The sequence below is a fragment of the Theropithecus gelada genome, chromosome 2 (genome assembly GCF_003255815.1).
Source record: "Theropithecus gelada isolate Dixy chromosome 2, Tgel_1.0, whole genome shotgun sequence".
Classification (NCBI taxonomy): Eukaryota; Metazoa; Chordata; class Mammalia; order Primates; family Cercopithecidae; genus Theropithecus; species Theropithecus gelada.
This window is the reverse complement of record NC_037669.1, coordinates 106302536-106321695: the sequence shown is the minus strand read 5'-3', so window position 1 is coordinate 106321695 and position 19160 is coordinate 106302536. Positions and strand designations below refer to the sequence as shown.

Here is a 19160-nt window from a genome sequence, read left to right as displayed (position 1 = left end):
TTAAAGCAAGATAAAGGCGGCAAGGCTCTGGACTGGTGAAGCTGGCAGAAGGACCACTGATGTGCCTGCCTCCTTCCTCCCATGTCTGTGGCCATGGGCACCCTTAGCTCAGCACTGCAGAGAGCTTGCTCACAGCCCTCAGAATTCTCTTCCAACTTCAGACCCACAGGTGGGTGTATCAGGGAGCCATCCATTATAGGATCATGCCTGCCTGCTCACCAGGCTTTCGGCCTCTGAGCCCTTCACCAGTGGTGAACCCCAAAGGAGTTCTCTCAACTCTTTATAGAATCCTTGGGAATGCGTCTGGAGGGTTCTATGACACCAAATCTGCTTTTGTGCTTCAAGAGCACTGGAGTTGGAGTCTAATATCAGATCTCAGCTCTGTTGCTGGTAACAGAAATAACCACAGCTGGTAGCAGAAGGTAACCACAACAAATTCCTCAACTTTTCTGAACACCTACCTGGTTTCTTTATAGGACTATTGTGAGGATTTGCTAACAAGAACAATATATAAGCACTCAAAAAAGTGACTCTTGTGTGACCATCTGATTTGAAGGACTATCATATGGGAAAAGAAGTGATATTTCACTGAGTGACTCCAGAGACAGATCAGTTTGGGCTCAAAGGATGGAAAACTTGGCTAACTCAGGCTGTCTTAGAATTCCCAGTCAGTGGGACTGTTACAGCCCTGCTTTAGAGAAGGGCCCTTCCTGGGGCAGGAGGCAGCACTAGATGGGCCTCCAGGGTGGCTTCCAATTTTATGATTCCATGAAAGTGTGAGCAGCCTGCATGTATGACAACGTGAGCTGGTGCTGCAGGACTTCAGAGAGGCGGGATCAAGGAACTGGAGCAGCTGAGAAAGGCCTAGCTTTTGGAGGTGAGAGGGGAATCAGCAGAAGATAGTTGTTTTGAAGGATGGAAAACGCAGTGTCAGCCAGCTCCATTTCGGAAAGCACAGGAGAGAGAAGGGAGAGAGGAACCTGGCGTGGAAGAGTGGGAGCTCACTCCTGCTCACTCTGGACTGCGCACCATGGCAGCCCCCTCTTCACTCGCAAACCCCACTTAGTTGGGGGGCTGTCTTTCCACAGCTGCTGACTCTGGAGCTGCTCTGCTGACATTAGGCCTCAGTGCCCAGAATCTTCACTGAAATCCTGGGCTCCCTGTTTCTCCTGGCCAGACCACACTCACCAGCACCTTCGCGGGCAACCTGTCTGATCCCCAGTAGGGCCTGGACTCCCTCAATTCCAGCCCCTCCAACTGGGCTGCTTGCACTTTGTGCTCACCCCAGTGAGCTGCGTGAGATTGCAGTTCCCATTTGGCCATGACATTCTCGAAGGCCAGACTGTGGCTTACTCGTCTCTGCATCTGCTGTGCCTGTCACAGGTTGGGTGCCCTGGGAAGTGGCTTGGAGAGGCCAACATGCAGGGCATTTATTGGGGTTGCTCCTGGAATCAACACCCAGGAAAGCAGGCCCAGGAGAAAGACTGGAGCAGAGAGAAGTTGAGCAGCAATGCAAGCCCAGTGTGCGCCTCAGCCGGCTCAGCCCTGCGGAGTTGTCCTAAGTCAGGGCAGGTGGTCAGGCTTCCATTCTGCTCAGTTGCTCGGCCTTTGGGTGCCAGCTGCCACCAGGAGCATGGCCTGGGGAGAGGACTTTGTTTGTTTGTTTTCTGAGATGGAGTCTCACTCTGTCACCCAGGCTGGAGTGCAGTGGCACAATCTCAGCTCACTGCAACCTCGGCTGGGTTCAAGCAATTCTCCTTCCTCAGCCTCCTGAGTAGCTGGGATTACAGGTGCCTGCCACCATGCCCGGCTAATTTTTGTATTTTCAGTAGAGACGGGGTTTCACCATGTTGGCCAGGCTGGTCTCCAACTCCTGACCTCAGGTGATCTGCCTGCCTCAGCCTCCTGAAGTACTGGGATTACAGGCGTCAGCCACTGCGCCCAGCCTTAAAAGAGCCTTTTTTTTTTTTTTTTTTTTTGAGACAGGATCTCACTCTGTGGCCCTGGTTGGAGTGTGGTGGCAAAATTATAGCTCACTCCAGTCTCAGACTCTCCAGTAGCTGGGACCACAGGCACACAGCATCGCGCCCTGCTAATTTTTAAATTTTTTTTGTGGGGACAGGGTCTCTCTATGTTGCCTAGGCTGGTCTTGAAATCCTAGCCTCCAGTGATCCACTTGCCTTGGCCTCCCATGGTGATGGAGTTACCAGTGTGAGCCACCATGCTCAGCCAGGGCCTTTTTTTTTTTTTTTTTTTTTTTTTTTTTTTAAACTTCCCCTTGTTTCAAGACAATGTTAAGGAACTTTAAAATCGTAACAGTTCATATTTACTGGGCTCTTACTGTGTAATGGCAGGGTTGTAATTGTGTTGCCTATATTAACTCAGTCAATCCTCACAATAGCCCTATATGATTGGCATAATTATTATACCCTTATTTGGTACATGAGGAAATACAGGGAATTGATATATTGGATGGCAGGACTGGGACTCCAGGCCAGTCTGACTCTGGAGCACAGCTGGTTGTGTGTGTGTGTGTGTGTGTGTGTGAGAGAGAGAGAGAGAGAGGGAGTGACAGAGTCTTGCTATCACCCAGGCTGGAGTGCAGTAGCTCAGTCTTGGCTTACTGCAACCTCCACCTCCCAGGTACAAGGGATTCTCCTGCCTCAGCTTCCTGAGTAGCTGGAACTACAGGCATCCACCACCACGCCCAGCTAATTTTTGTATTTTTGGTAGAGACGGGGATTCACCATATTGGCCAGGCTGGTCTCGAGCTCCTGACCTCAGGTGATCCACCCGCCTTGGCCTCCCAAAGTGCTGGGATTACAGGCGTGAGCCACCACGCCGGGCTGAGGAGCACAGCTCTTAACTGCCACACTGTGCTGCCACCAGTACCTTAATGTGCAGAAGAGTCATGGCTTGTTAATTCCATCACTTAAAACTTGTTCTTAGTGGCAGGGACAGGGGGCTTGAACATACTTCTCTCAGGAGAGCAAGCCAGTAAGTAGGAGTTCCTGGGACAGTGACTGACACATGCTAGATGCTCAGTGAGTAGTTAGTTGTTCGTGAAATAAATGGGGCTGGGCACGGTGGCTCACACCTGTAATCCCAGCACTTTGGAAGGCCAAGGTGGGTGGATCAGTTAAGCCCAGGAGTTTAAGACCCGCCTGGGCAACATGGCAAAATCTCGTCTCTAAAAAATACAAAAATTAGCCAGGTATGAGGGTGTGTGCCTGTAGTCCCAGCTACTTGTGGGGCTGAGGTGGGAGGATCACTTTAGCCCAGGAGGTTTAGGCTGCAGTGAGCTGTGATCATGCCACTGTACTACAGTCTGGGGGACAGAGCAAGACCCTGTCTCAATAAATAAATAATTAACACACAGTTCGTGGAAGAGTCATGCACTGGGATTGGCCCAGCTCTACAGCTGATGGTCTTAGGCAAGTGTGTCTCTCCTGGAGTAAAGCATTCTAATGGGCATAACAGTTTGTCTTGCCTGCTTCTTTCGGTAAGTGGAAGGATTGAATGAGACAAGGTCCTGTGTAAACAGAATAAAAGTTTTTGTAGAGTCTTACGGATCTAAGAGATATTATTTCATAAGGAAAGAGCTGGCTCTGAGGTCAGCAGCCTGGAGCCTCCTTGAGACACATGCTTACACACATGCACATAAATATTCCAGGGTATCCTCAGGCCTGAATCACCCCAAGACAGCCCCCATAGCCTCCATGTCTGCTGAACCAGGCATCAGAAAGCATGCACGTAGCTGGGTGTGGTGGCACACAATTGTAGTCCCAGCTATTCAAGAGGCAGGGACAGGAGAACCACTTGAACCCAAGGCTGCGGTGAGCTATGGTCTCAGCACGTCTTCCAACCTGGGCAACAGAACAAGTCTCCGTCTCTAAAAAATAAGGCCGGGCACAGTGGCTCACGCCTGTAATCTCAGCACTTTGGGAGGTTGAGGCAGGCAGATCACTTGAGGTTAGGAGTTCGAGACCAGCCTGGCCAACATGGTGAAACTACCATCTATCTGTTAACTATTAACTATTAAAAAGTATTAACTATCTATTAAAAATATAAAAAATTAGCTGGGTGTGGTGGCGGGCACCTGTAATTCCAGCTACTCAGGAGGCTGAGGCAGGAGAATCGCTTGAAACAGGAAGGCTGAGGTTGCAGTGAGGCGAGATTATGCCACTGCACTCCAGCCTGGGTGACAGAGCGAGATTCCATCTCAAAAAATAAAAATAAAAATAAGTAAGCATACACTCTGACTGCTCAGATGTGAGGGGAAAAAAAAAAAGCATGCACATAGGAGTGCTGTATGAGGCTCTGCCTGGCACCCACTGATTCCCATGGCATGAGGCAGAAATCGCCATGCAATTGAAGCCCATTCTAATAATATGTATAGATCATGCCCTGTCAGTAATTCTAGGTTTCTTTTTTCTTTATGTTAAATAAATAGGTAGTTTGGGAATGATTTCTGTTTTACTGTATGTAGAGAAACCTGTGAAACTCTAAATTAGAATGAATATTCGTCAGCCCATACTACAGCATTTTTAACACTGGGAAATGCTTTCCCAAACCTTTTTTTTTTTTTTTTTTTTTTTTGAGACAGGGTCTCATTCTGTTGCCCAGGCTGGCTGGAGTATGGTGACTCAATCTCAACTCACTGCAACCTCCATCTCCTGGGTTCAAGCAATTCTCATGCCTCAGCCTCCCAAGTAGCTGGTATTATAGATGTGCACCACCACACCCAGATAACTTTTTAAAATTTTTAGTGGAGACGGGGTTTCGCTATGTTGGCTAGGCTGGTCTCAAACTCCTTTGCTCAAGTGATCCACCTGCCTCAGCTTCCCAAAGTGGTGGGATTACAGGCGTGAGCCACTGTGCCTGGCCTCCAAACCTTTTCTTTTGGTCCTCTCAAAAGCCAGGTGTGGCGGCAGGCACCTGTAATCTCAGCTACTTGGGAGGCTGAGGCACGAGAATCGCTTGAACCTGGGAGGCAGAGGTTTCAGTGAGCCGAGATCACACCACTGCACTCCAGCCTGGTGACAGAGCGAGACTCCATCTCAAAAAAAAAAAACAAGAGGAGTTTGAGACGGAAAGATGTTGTTTTCCCTGGTTTAAATACCTCTGTGGGTGCAGAGGTGGGGCAAGAACCCCGGTATCTGGGTCCCAGCCTTTTTACATCCAGATCAACTGGTCTCAAATTTGTTTTGAGCCCCCTGTGGGGCTATTCATGCAATGGGTGACATTCTCATGTCCCTCATGCCTTTGAGCACACCCAGGGACATGCCCTTCTATCCTTTTAAGGAAGTATTTTGAACCCAAAATGAGAGGGAGTGATAGTGAATCTGATTTAATTTGTTTTTAATTTGTCAATTAGGGAGCCCACTCTGGAGTCAGAAAGAACTGCATTTGAGTCTGGATTCTATTTTGTAATAGTTGTGTGACCTTGGCAAATTAAGCCTCTCTGCACTTCAGTTTCCTGATCTATAAAGTGGGAATAGTAATAGTCCCTGCGTTGAAGAATTATGGTGATTATTAAATAAGACAATACAAGCAGGCCAGGCATAGTGGCTCACGCCTGTAATCCCAGCACTTTGGGAGGCTGAGGCAGGCAGATTGCTTGAGCCCAGGAGTTCAGGACAAGCCTGGGCAACATAGTGAGACCCTGTTGTCTCTATTTGAAAGAAAGAAAAATAATTTTTTTAAAAAAGATAATGCAGGCAAAACTCTCATTATGATTTCCAGCAGTTCAGTAAGTATTAGCCATTACGATGACTATTAGTATTTGTTGAGCCCCTCACTACTCTGTTGATTTTTAGTGAGATATTGATTGTAATGCTCTGTGGCTGAGAACCACTGTAGGGTCAGACCTCCACACCCATGATTTTCGCATCCATGGATTCAACCAACCATGGATAGAAAAAATTCCAGAAAAAGGCTGAGCGTGGTGGCTTGCACCTGTAATCCCAACACTTTGCAAGGCCAAGGCAGGCAGATCACAAGGTCAGGAGTTCGAGACCAGCCTGGCCAACATGGGGAAATCCTGTCTCTACTAAAAATACAAAAATTAGGCCGGGCACGGTGGCTCAAGCCTGTAATCCCAGCACTTTGGGAGGCCGAGACGGGCAGATCACGAGGTCAGGAGATCGAGACCATCCTGACTAACCCAGTGAAACCCCGTCTCTACTAAAAACTACCAAAAAAACTAGCCGGGCGAGGTGGTGGGCGCCTGTAGTCCCAGCTACTCGGGAGGCTGAGGCAGGAGAATGGCGTGAAGCCGGGAGGCGGAGCTTGCAGTGAGCTGAGATCCGGCCACTGCACTCCAGCCTGGGCGACAGAGCGAGACTCCATCTCAAAAAAAAAAAAAAAAAAAAAAAATACAAAAATTAACTGGGCATGGTGGTGTGCACCTGTAATCCCAGCAACTCGGGAGGCTGAGGCAGGAGAATCGCTTGAACCCAGGAGGCGGAGGTTACAGTGAGCTGTGATCGCTGTCTTCCACACTGTCTTCCACAATGGTTGAACTAGTTTACAGTGTAAAAGTGTTCCTATTTCTCCACATCCTCTCCAGCACCTGTTGTTTCCTGACTTTTTAATGATTGCTATTCTAACTGGTGTGAGATGGTATCTCATTGTGGTTTTGATTTGCATTTCTCTGATGGCCAGTGATGATGAGCATTTTTTCATGTGTCTGTTGGCTGCATAAATGTCTTCTTTTGAGAAGTGTCTGTTCATATCCCTCGCCCACTTTTTGATGGGGTTGTTTGTTTTTGTCTTGTAAATTTGTTTGAGTTCTTTGTAGATTCTGGATATTAGCCCTTTGTCAGCTGAGTAGATTGCAAAAATGTTCTCCCATTCTGTAGGTTGCCTGTTCACTTAAATGGTAGTTTCTTTTGCTGTACAGAAGCTCTTTAGTTTAATTAGATCCCATTTGTCTATTTTGGCTTTTGTTGCCATTGCTTTTGGTGTTTTAGTCATGAAGTCCTTGCCCATGGCTATGTCCTGAATGGTATTTCCTAGGTTTTCTTCTAGGGTTTTTATGGCTTTAGGTCTGACATTTAAGTCGTTAATCCATCTTGAATTAATTTTTGTATAAGGTGTAAGGAAGGGATCCAGTTTCAGCTTTCTACATACGGCTAGCCAGTTTTCCCAGCACCATTTATTAAATAGGGAATCCTTTCCCCATTTCTTGTTTTTTTCAGGTTTGTCAAAGATCAGATGGTTGTAGATGTGCAGTATTGTTTCTGAGGGCTCTATTCTGTTCCATTTGTCTATATCTCTGTTTTGGTATGTACCATGCTGTTTTGGTTACTGTAGCCTTGTGTATAGTTTGAAGTCAGGTAGCGTGGAGCATTCACAGATTTTGATACCTGCAAGAGGTCCTGAAACCAGTCCCCCATGGTTACCGAGGCATGGCCATAGTTAGTCATAGTGCCTCAGTCAAAATGAACAGATATCCTTGCCCCCAACTTTGTTTCCTTGGGCCCAGAAAATACCCCTTCTTGGTTGCCCCCACTACACACACATGCACACACACATACACGTACTTCTGGTTCTTTCTGCCTTGTTCCAGGTTGGTGACTCTCCATCAGTGTAGGGTCCAGGTGTTTCTTGACTATTAGGGCCCCTTGAGTGTGGTCATTCTTTTATTTTTATTTTTATTTTTTTGAGACAGTCTCACTCTGTTGCCCAGGCTGGAGTGCAGTGGCGGGATCTCAGCTCACTGCAACCTCCAACTCCCAGGTTCAAGCAATTCTCCTGCCTCAGCCTCCCAGATAGCTGGGATTATAGGTGTACACCACCATGACCAGCTGATTTTTGTACTTTTAGTAAAGACATGTTTCACCATGTTGGCCAGGATGATCTCAAACTCCTGACCTCGGGTGATCCACCCATCTTGGCCTCCCAAAGTGCTGGGATTACAGGCGTAAGCCACCGTGCCAGGCCCGAGTGTGGTCATTCTGAACCTCCTTCCCACCAAAGATCCAGTACTCTTCCTCCACCATGAACTCTGCAGTGAGAACACAAGTATGGCATACCCAGAATGTGGGAGTAGAGTTATATTAGAGTAAAACTAGTGAGAACCTACAGATAGTAGTTGAGATGTAGAAGTCATTCAAGATATTGTAAATAGTGGTTTGGTGGTGTCAGGGTTGGAAGCACATTTAAGAAATATCAGGTTGGCCGGGTGCAGTGGCTCACACCTGTAATCCCAGCACTTTGGGAGGCCGAGGCGGGTGGATCACGAGGTCAGGAGATCGAGACCATCCTGGCTAACACAGTGAAACCCCATCTCTACTAAAAATACAAAATATTAGCTGGGCGTGGTGGCGGGAGCCTGTAGTCCCAGCTACTCGGGAGGCTGAGGCAGGAGAATGGCGTGAACCCAGGAGGTGGAGGCTGCAGTGAGCAAAGATTGCAACACTGCACTCCAGCCTGGGCGACAGAGCGAGACTCCATCTCAAAAAAAAAAAAAAAAAAAACCATCAGGTTGACTAGCGCACAATAAGCCAAAGAAGAACACAGCGATTGGAAGAACACGTGAGGTGTGACGGGATCCTGCAATGAGGAAGGGTGTGACAGAGCAAGCTTTGGTCACGGGATCCCCAGCCCTGCCTTGGAGGAGGCAGACCCTATCTAGTGACTTGTCCCATGAGCAAGACTGGGCAAGGCCCTGGGTGCCTCAGTCTATCAGAGCTTGACACCACCAGCCCCTGAGCTCCTTCTCCTTCCCTAACTGCATTCCACTCTTGCGTGGCTCCTTTGGCTTATGACTCGGCTTCTGGTGTAACTTCTCACCCACAGAGGATGTGCTGACTTAGGAAGATGGACTTTCAGGCCACCTGTCAGCTGTGTTTCTAATGATGAATTAATAAACCGGCATCTAGCTTACATATCAGTCTCTTTCTAAGTTTCACCAGTATAAGATAGAACCCCTTAGCTTGATCTAATAATAACACAAGCACCCTGTACAAAGCATTGTTCTAAGCATTTAACATGAATTAACTCATTTAATCCTTACAATAAGCCAATGAGGTATGATTTATACCCCGCCCTTTTTTTTGAGACAAAGTCTCACTTTCTCCACCAGGCTGGAGTGCAGTGGCGCAATCTTGGCTCACTGAATAGCCTTAACCTCTCTGATTCAAGCAATCCTCCCATCTCAGCCTGCCGAGTAGCTGGGACCGCAGGGACACACCACCATGCCTGGCTAACTTTTGTATTTTTTGAAGAGACAGGGTTTTGCCATGTTACCCAGGCTGGTTTCAAACACCTGATCTCTAGCGATCCTCCTGCCTTGGCCTCCCAAAGTGCTGGGATTACAGGCAGAGCCACCACACCTGGCCTTATCCCCATTTTATAAAAGAGAAAATGGAGACCCAGAGAAGTTACATAAATGAATGTTTGCTCAGTTCTGCCCAGTCAGTAAGACTCTGAGTTGGGGCTTGAACTAAGGTCACCTTGGGCCCAAAGCTCAAGCATGTCCACTTAGCACAGCGAGACACCCCAACCACATGGACACTGGGTACATGAGGTAGAGGGACCTGGTGCTCTGTGCTGTGGTGACCTCTGAAGGTCACGTCTGAGCAGCCTTCCCGGGGCATACCACGTTTCAAAAGATTTTATCTATGAAACAAACCTAATTTGTTAAATAACAATTATTTTCCATAAAAATTTTATCAACATAATACTAATCACGGTTTCTGATCAGCCTTAAATAATCACAGTTGTCAACTCAAGTTATCTAATATCAGCTTCAAGAAAATAAATGTGGACTGGGTGTGGTGGCTCATGCGTATAGTTCCATCACTTTGGGAGGCCAAGGTGGGTGGATTACCTGAGGTCAGGAGTTTAAGACCAGCCTGGGCAACATGGTGAAGCCCTATCTCTACTAAAAATACAAAAATTAGCTGGGCATGGTGGTACACGCCTGTAACCCCAGCTGCTTGGGAGGCTGAGGCAGGAGGATCACTTGAACCTGGGAGCCGGAGGTTGCAGTGAGCCAAGATTGTGCCACTGCACTCCTGCCTGGGCAATAGAACGAGACTCTGTTAAAAAAATAAAAAAGGGGAGGGGAGGCTGGGGGGAAGAAAAGAAAAGAAAAGAAAAGAGGCCGGGTTTGGTGGCTCACACCTGTAGTCCCAGCACCTTGGGAGACTGGGGTGGGAGAATCGCTTAAGCCCAGGAGTTCAAGGCCAGCCTAGGCAACATAGTGAGACTCCCATTCAAAACATTCTCATTCACACTTTTTTTTTTTGGAGACAAAGTCTCGCTTTGTCACCCAGGCTGGAGTGCAATGGCATGATCTCAGCTCCTCATTCACACTTTTTAAAAACTTTCTTGAGGCCGGGTGTGGTGGCTCACACCTGTAATCCCAGCATTTTGGGAGGTCAAGGTGGATGGATCATTTGAGGTCAGAAATTCGAGACCAGCCTGGCCAACATGGTGAAATCACATCTCTAGTAAAAATATAAAAATTAGCTGGGCGTGGTGGCACATGCCTGTAATCCCAGCTGCTGGGAAGGCTGAGGCATGAGAATTGCTTGAACTTGGGAGACGGAGGTTGCAGTGAGCCAAGATCCTGCCACTGCACTCCAGCCTGGGCGACAGAGTGAGACTTTGTCTCAAAAAAGAAAACAAAACTTTCTTGAACTTTTTTGCTCATTATATACAGTAGCTTTATTTTTCTACAGTGTCTTAGAAATCTTGTTTAGGGAAATTATCATGCTAGGAATTGTGAAATCATCTCTCTTTCTCCCCCACTCGCTCCCAGTCCATCTTTATCTCTGTCTCTCTCTCTCTGTTTCTCTCTCTCTCTCTCTCTCATGGTGGTGTTTTCCCTGAAGCTTGTTAAGCACTGGAGATCCTATGTTTCTGAGACAGTGAACATACAGACAAATTTTGTGCAGCAAAATACATTCAACCCCATAGAAAAGGCAAAATTAGGATTGGCATGGTAGCTCACACCTGTAATCCCAGCACTTTGGGAGGCCAAGGTGGGAGGATTGCTTGAGGCCAGGAATTTGAGACCAGCCTGGGCAACACAGAAAGACCCCATCTCTAAAAAAGTTAAAACCTACCAAAAAAGAAACCCCTTCCTCCTGAGTAGCCTCTCCCCCTCCTCCTCTGGCTCCCCATGGCACTTTGGTTCCACCACCCTCAGTGAACTGGTCACCTGTGGCCTTAAAGGAGCATCCTCTGCATACAAGTTGCAAGACAAAAGGCCCTGTCTGATTCATCTTTGAACCCCTTGTGGGGCCAGCATTGAGCCAGGAACACAATGGCAATACTTAAAAGTATGTGGAAAGGAATATTCTTAGGTCTCCATAGCTGCACTTCTCTGGCCTTATGGGTCTATATCCCGGCAAGTCCGTAGAAGTATTTGTACAATTAACGGTGCTGTGTGTGGTTCTTTGTGTTGGAACAGCTGGTGCAACTCCTTTGGAAGAAAGACTATGGCAAGTACTTATTTTGCATCCTCTCTCCCTCCTTCTCTCTCTCTCTCTCTCCCTCTCAAGTCTCTCAGATTGCTGTCACCCAGGTTGCCACTGAATATATTAGTTGTGCATTTCTGCTACTGCCTAATTTCCGGTAAGGTTTTCTCCTGATTTTGTTTTTGTTTTGTTTTTTACAAAAGCAATTAGCACACTGGTTGGATTTTTGAAAATTAAAAAAGTCCCCCTTCTTCTTCTTCATTTTTTCCCTTCCCTTTCTGAGTAATTCAGTCCTGACTCCATTAGGTGGAGAAGAATGGGGTTAGGTATCTGCACTAGGGTTGGGGGCTCCCTTGGTATTTCAGAGCAGGATGTCTAGCCCTGAGGAGGGCATTTGTGTAGGAAGGTTGCCCAGGGTGAGTGTCAGAGCCTGAGCAAGGTGAAGACATCCATGCATGGCCTGGTACCAGGGCATCAGAGACTCAACAGCATGAACCTGCAGCAATGGGGTGGGGGTGATGCCCGGTGTGGAGAGTCACAGCCCAGGAAGGGCCCAAGGAGGGCATTGCTGAGAAAGGAAGGGCCAGGGCAGGGTGTTTGGCAAGGCTGGGATGCAGAGGGCATTCATCATGTATCGTAGGTGGCAGGGAAAGCAACCCAAGACTGAACAAAGTGAGGAGGGCACTGAGTGTGGAAGCGTGAGCAGTGACAGGAGACTGATCTAGAAGTAAACAGATGAAGGAACATGGGAGCCAAGATTCTCATGGGTGGAGAAAAAATTACAAATATAGAACGAAGAAAACTAGAATGAACTCTGTGGTGCTGGATCAAAAATGGAGACACTGGTGTGAACTCATGATTTTCAACACAAAGAGGTACATATAGAAATAAATACAGATTTAGGTGTGTGTGTAAGCTCTGTCCCAGCTCTGTCCATTAAGAGGGTCTTGGAGAAGTAACACCTACGCCCCTCTCAATGAGTACACCCAGCATCCAGATCTTGGGTTCTTTTTTTTTTTTTTGAGACAAAGTCTTACTCTGTCACCCAGGCTGGAGTGCAGTGACACTGTGTCAGCTCACTACAACATCTGTCTCCTGGGTTCAAGCAATTCGCCTGCTTCAGCCTCCCAAGTAGCTGAGATTACAGGCGCCCGCCACCATGCCCAGCTAATTTTTTGTATTTTTAGTAGAGATGGGTTTTCACCATTTGTCCAGGCTGGTCTTGAATTCCTGACCTTGTGATCTGCCCGCCTCGGCCTCCCAAAGCGCTGGATTACAGGCATAAGCCACAACGCCCAGCCCCAGATCTTGGCTTCTAAATATCATTCTCTACCATAAGGTATCAGGGCTCCCTGGTGGAAAGCCTGAGAGATAAATTACAGGATGAGCCTAGAACTCTTTTTTTTTTTTTTTTTTTTTTTTTTTTTTTGAGACGGAGTCTCGCTCTGTCGCCCAGGCTGGAGTGCAGTGGCCGGATCTCAGCTCACTGCAAGCTCCGCCTCCTGGGTTCACGCCATTCTCCCGCCTCAGCCTCCCGAGTAGCTGGGACCACAGGCGCCCGCCACCTCGCCCGGCTAATTTTTTTTTGTATTTTTTAGTAGAGACGGGGTTTCACCGTATTAGCCAGCATGGTCTCGATCTCCTGACCTCGTGATCCGCCCATCTCGGCCTCCCAAAGTGCTGGGATTACAGGCTTGAGCCACCGCGCCCGGCCGAGCCTAGAACTCTTATACTAGAAAGCCAAGAAGCACTGAAACAATGATGGAGCCATCTAAAAAGGATACAAGGCTGGCGCAGTGGCTCTTGCCTATAATCCCAGCACCTTGGGAGACTAAGGTTGGCAGATCTCATGAGCCCAGGAGTTCGAGACCCCTGTCTCTGCAAAAAAATACAAAAATTAGCTGGTGGGCCAGGTGCAGTAACTCACGCCTGTAATCCCAGCACTTTGGGAGGTTGAGGCAGGTGAATCACCTGAGGTCAGGAGTTTGAGACTAGCCTGACCAACATGAAGAAACCCCCTCTCTACTAAAAATACAAAATTAGCCAGGCATGGTGATGCACGCCTATAATCGCAGCTACTCAGAAGGCTGAGGCAGGAGAATCGCTTGAACCTGGGAGGCGGAGGTTGCAGTGAGCCGAGATCGCACCAATGCACTCCAGCCTGGGGAACAAGAGAAAAACTCAGTCACCAAAAAAAAAAAAAAAAAAAAAAAAAAAAAAAATTGGCTGCTGTGGTGGTGTGCACCTGTAGTCCTGGCTGCTCAGGATACTGAGGTAGGAGGATCAATTGAGCCTAGGAGCTCGAGGCAGCAATGAGCTGTGATTGGGCCACTACACTCCCTGTCTCAAAAAAAAAAAAAAAGGCCGGGCGCGGTGGCTCAAGCCTGTAATCCCAGCACTTTGGGAGGCCGAGGCGGGTGGATCACAAGGTCAGGAGATCGAGACTATCCTGGCTAACATGGTGAAACCCCGTCTCTACTAAAAATACAAAAAACTAGCCGGGCGCGGTAGCGGGCGCCTGTAGTCCCAGCTACTTGGGAGGCTGAGACAGGAGAATGGCGTGAACCCGGGGGGCGGAGCTTGCAGTGAGCCGAGATCGCGCCACTGCACTCCAGCCTGGGAGCACAGCGAGACTCCGTCTCAAAAAAAAAAAAAAAAAAAAAAAAAGACAAAAAAGTCAGCTTGAGGTGCTCCCACTTCAAATGAGGGACTGTTTGAGCATCAGTATAAATAATGATAAGTTTGGGAGTGGTGGCTCATGCCTGTAATCCCCGCACTTTGGGAGGACAAGGTGGATGGATCACTTGAGGTCAGGAGCTTAAGACCAGCCTGGCCAACATGGTGAAACCCTGTCTCTACTAAAAATACAAAAATTAGCGAGGCATTCTGGTGCACACCTGTAGTCCCAGCTACTTGAGTGGCTGAGGCAGGAGAATTATTTGAACGTGGGAGGCGGAGTTTGCAGTGAGCCAAGATGAGACCACTGCACTCCAGCCCGGGCAACAGAGGGAAGCTCTGTCTCAAAAAAAAAAAAGAAAGAAAAAAAAAAAAGAAAAAAAAGGCCAGGTGCAGTGGCTCACGCCTGTAATCCCGGCACTTTGGGAGGACGAGGCGGGCGGATCACGAGGTCAGGAGATCGAGACCATCCTGGCTAACACGGTGAAACCCCGTCTCTACTAAAAATGCAAAAAAATTAGCCGGGCGTGGTGACGGGCGCCTGTAGTCCCAGCTACTCCGGAGGCCGGAGGCCGAGGCAGGAGAATGGTGTGAACCCGGGAGGCGGAGCTTACAGTGAGGCGAGATCGTGCCACTGCACTCCAGCCTGGGCGACAGAGCGAGACTCTGTCTCAAAAAATATATATATATATATGATATATATCATATATATATATCATATATATATGATAGCAATGAATTGTAACTCCTGAATAAAGTAGAAAACGACAGGTATCATACTGATATATATAAAAACATGAATACAGTAAAAATTTGATGAGAAATGAGATACATATGTTGAACATATCTCCACCCCAAACATTAATTCACTATGGGGGCAGAGAAAAAGTCACTTTGCAATTAAGGGGCCTGGCAGACATCGCTTTAATCAAGTAATCAGAGTGAAAATCGTGAATAATGGGATAAATCAGCATCTTGTGCCACTTGATAGGAGGCAGTCAGAAGAACACAGCATTGCTTCTGTGATATTCCTGCCAAAGATGCATAACCTGAATCTAAGCCCAAACTGAGGGACAGTCTACAAAATAAATATCCTGTACTCTTTCAAAATGTCAAGGTCAAGAAAAAACAGATAAATTGTTCCGGAGTGAAGAAGAGATTAAAGAAATATAACAAAATGGATTTGTTGTTGTTGTTGTTGTTGTTTTGAGACGGGGTCTTGCTTTGTTGCTCAGGCTGGAGTGCAGTGGTGTGATCTCAGCTCACTGCAAGCTCTGCCTCCCGGGTTTACGCCATTCTCCTGCCTCAGCTTCCCGAGTAGCTGGGACTACAGGTGCCCGCCACCATGCCCAGCTATTTTTTTGTATTTTTAGTAGAGACACAGTTTCACCGTGTTAGCCAGGATGGTCTTGATCTCCTGACCTCATGATCCGCCTGCCTTGGCTTCCCAAAGTGCTGGGATTACAGGTGAGAGATACAATGCCCAGCCAGGACTTTTTATTTTTATTTTATTTATTTATTTATTTTTTTGGATACAGAGTCTCGCCTGTCACCCAGGCTGAGGTGCGATGGTAAGATCTTGGCCCACTGCAACCTCCACCTCCCAGGTTCAAGCACTACCACACTCAGCTAATTTTTTCATTTTTAGTAAAGACAGGGTTTCACCACGTTGGCCTGGTCTTGAACTCCTGACCTCAGGTGATCGGCCAACCTTGGCCTCTCAAAGTGTTGGGATTACAGGAGTAAGCCACCACTCCCAGTCAATTTTTTTTTTGTTTTTTTTTGAGACCGAGTCTCGTTCTGTCACCAGGCTGAAGTGGAGTGGTGAGATCTCAGCTCACTGCAACCTCCAACTCCCAGGTTTAAGCTATTCACCTGCCTCAGCCTCCCCAGTAGCTGGGGCTACAGGCACACACCACCACGCCCAGCTAATTTTTGTATTTTTAGTAGAGACGGGGTTTCACTATGTTGGCCAGGATGATCTCGATCTCTTAACCTCGTGATCTGCCCGCCTCAGCCTCCCAAAGTGCTAGAATTACAGGCATGAGCCACTGCACCCAGCCAATTTTTTTTCAATTTAACTTAATTTATTGAGATACTAAACAAAACTGGAGTGAGGTTTGAGGATTAGATGGTAGAGATATATCTAGGTTAATTTCTTGATTTTGATGGTTGTACTGTGGCTATGTAGGAGAATGCTTGCAGGAAATATACTGAAGTATTCAAGAGTGATAGGGCATCAGATTGGCTACTTACTTGTAAATGGTTTGTGGGGTAAAAAAGTTATTTGTTCTGTACTTCCATTTTTCTGTATGCTCAATATTGATTATAGCTCATTGCAATCTTGAACTTCTGGACTCAAGCAATCCTCCCATCTCAGCCTCTCGAAGTGCTGGGATTATAGGCATGAGCCACTGTATCCAGCCCAATTTTCTTTATAGAAAAATATAAACAGCTGGGCACGGTGGCTCATGCCTGTAATCCCAGCACTTCAGGAGGCCAAGGCAGGCGGATCACTTGAGATCAGGAGTTTGAGACCAGCCTGGCCAACATGGTGAAACTCCGTCTCTACTAAAAATACAAAAATTAGCTGCGCGTGGTGGCACACGCCTATAATCCTAGCTACTCGGGAGGCAGAAGCAGGAGAATCACTTGAATCGGGGAGGTGGAGTTGCAGTGAGCCGAGATCCTGCCACTGCACTGGGGCCTAGGGGGTGGAATAAACCTGGAGCCTGGGGGATACAATGAGACTCTTATCTAAAACAAAACAAAACAAAACAAAACAAAAAAACAATGTTTTTTTGGTTCAGGATCCAATTCAGGATCCCATATTGCATTTAGCTGTTACATCTATTTAGACGTCATTTTATTTGGAACAATTCTTTAGTCTTTCTTTATCTTTCATGACCTGGACATTTTGGAAGAGTACAGGGCATTTATTAATTTGGGCTAGTCTGGTGTTTTCTCATGATTAGATTGGGGCTATGCATTTTTGTCAGGAACACCACGGAAATGATGCTGTTCCTTCTCAGTGCATCTTATCAGGAGGCATGTGATGCCAATTTGTCCCATTACTGCTGATGTTAACTTCGATTACTTGGTTACAGTGGTGTCTGCCAGGTTTCTACCCTGTAAATTACTAGTTTTCCCTTTGTAATTAACACGTTTCCTGTAGAGAAGAAATACGTAATTTTTATCTAATACAAATTATCGATGTTTTGCAAGAATAATTTGTTCCTTTGAAGCTTTGAGTCCTTCCCCACCCCTAGGTGACAGAGATTTTCTACACCATTGTTTTCTATTAATAGTATCGTTTTATTTTTATTGAGGTCTTTAATCCATCCAGAATTCACCCTGTACGCACTGCCGTATAGGAACATGGTTTTCATTTTTCTCCATATAATGAGCCAGTTTTTCCAGCATTACCTATGAAACAATCTGTCCTCTCTTCAGTGATGGTGATGCCACATTTGCGCACATGATGTTCTCATTTGTACTACATTGTGCGTCAGGTTCTCTTTTGGTTTCTTTGATCTTACACCCATACCATACTGTTTTGATTACTGTAGATTAGAACTTTTTTTTTTTTTTTTTTGAGATGGAGTCTCACTCTGTCGCCCAGCCTGGAGTGCAGTGGCGCAATCTCGGCTCACTGCAAGCTCCGCCTCCCGGGTTCCCGCCATTCTCCTGCCTCAGCCTCCCAAGTAGCTGGGACTACAGGCGCCCGCCACCATACTGGTTATTTTTTGTATTTTTAGTAGAGACGGGGTTTCACCATGTTAGCCAGGATGGTCTCGATCTCCTGAACTCGTGATCCGCCCACCTTGGCCTCCCAAAGTGCTGGGATTACAGGCATGAGCCACCAGGCCCGCCCCACCCCCTCTTTCTTTTAAGACAGAGTTTCACTTGTCTCCCAGGCTGGAGTGCAGTGACACAATCTCAGCTCACAGCAACCTCTGCCTCCCAGGTTCAAGCAATTCTCCTGCCTCAGCCTCCTGAGTAGCTGGGATACAGGCGAGCGCCACCACACTTAGCTAAATTGTTTTGTATTTTTAGTAGAGATAGGGTTTCACTATGTTGGCTAGGTTGGTCTTGAACTCCTGACCTCAAGCAATTCACCCACCTTGGCCTCTCAAAGTGCTGGGATTACAGGGGTGAGCCACCACGCCCGGTCTGTAGTCTTTAGTCTTGTAGTATGTCTTGATATCTGGTAGAGCAAGCTTCATTCTTTTTTTTTTTGGAGTTAGAGTCTTACTCTGTTGCCCAGGCTGCAGTGCAGAGGCACAATCTCAGCTCACTGCAACCTCTGCCTCCCAAATTCAAGTGAGCCCCCTGCCTCAGCCTCCTGAGTAGCTGGGACTACAGGCACATGCTGCCTGTGCCACCACGCTTGGCTAATGTTTTGTATTTTTAGTAGAGATGGGATTTCACCATGTTGACTAGGCTGATCTTGAACCCCTGACCTCAGGTGATCCACCCATCTTGGCCTCCCAAAGTGCTGGGATTACAGGTGTGAGCCACCGCACCCTGCCCAAGCTCCACTCTTTATTCTTCTTTTTATATATTGACTTTGCTAATTTTGAAAATGTACTTCCGCATATAAATACTAGAGTAAGTTTAAGTTTTTCAGAAAATTCCCATGGATTTCAGTTGGAATTGCACTGAATATACACATTAACTGGGGAGAACACTAACAAAATTTGTTATTAAGCCATTCTGTCCAAGATAATGAAATATTTCTCAGGCCGGGCGCGGTGGCTCAAGCCTGTAATCCCAGCACTTTGGGAGGCCGAGACGGGCGGATCACGAGGTCAGGAGATCAAGACCATCCTGGCTAACACGGTGAAACCCCGTCTCTACTAAAAATACAAAAAACTAGCCGGGTGAGGTGGCGGGTGCCTGTAGTCCCAGCTACTCGGAGGCTGAGGCGGGAGAATGGCGTGAACCCGGGAGGCGGAGCTTGCAGTGAGCCGAGATCGCGCCACTGCACTCCAGCCTGGGGGACAGAGCGAGACTCCATCTCAAAAAAAAAAAAAAAAAAAAAAAAAA

General features: G+C 47.2%; 1 protein-coding gene across 1 annotated transcript in view; it reads left to right on the top strand.

Annotated features, from left to right (window-relative positions):
* EIF2B5 (eukaryotic translation initiation factor 2B subunit epsilon) overlaps positions 1-19160 on the top strand; it is a 566918-nt gene that overhangs the window by 60759 nt on the left and 486999 nt on the right. The gene's annotated exons all lie outside the window — the stretch shown is intronic.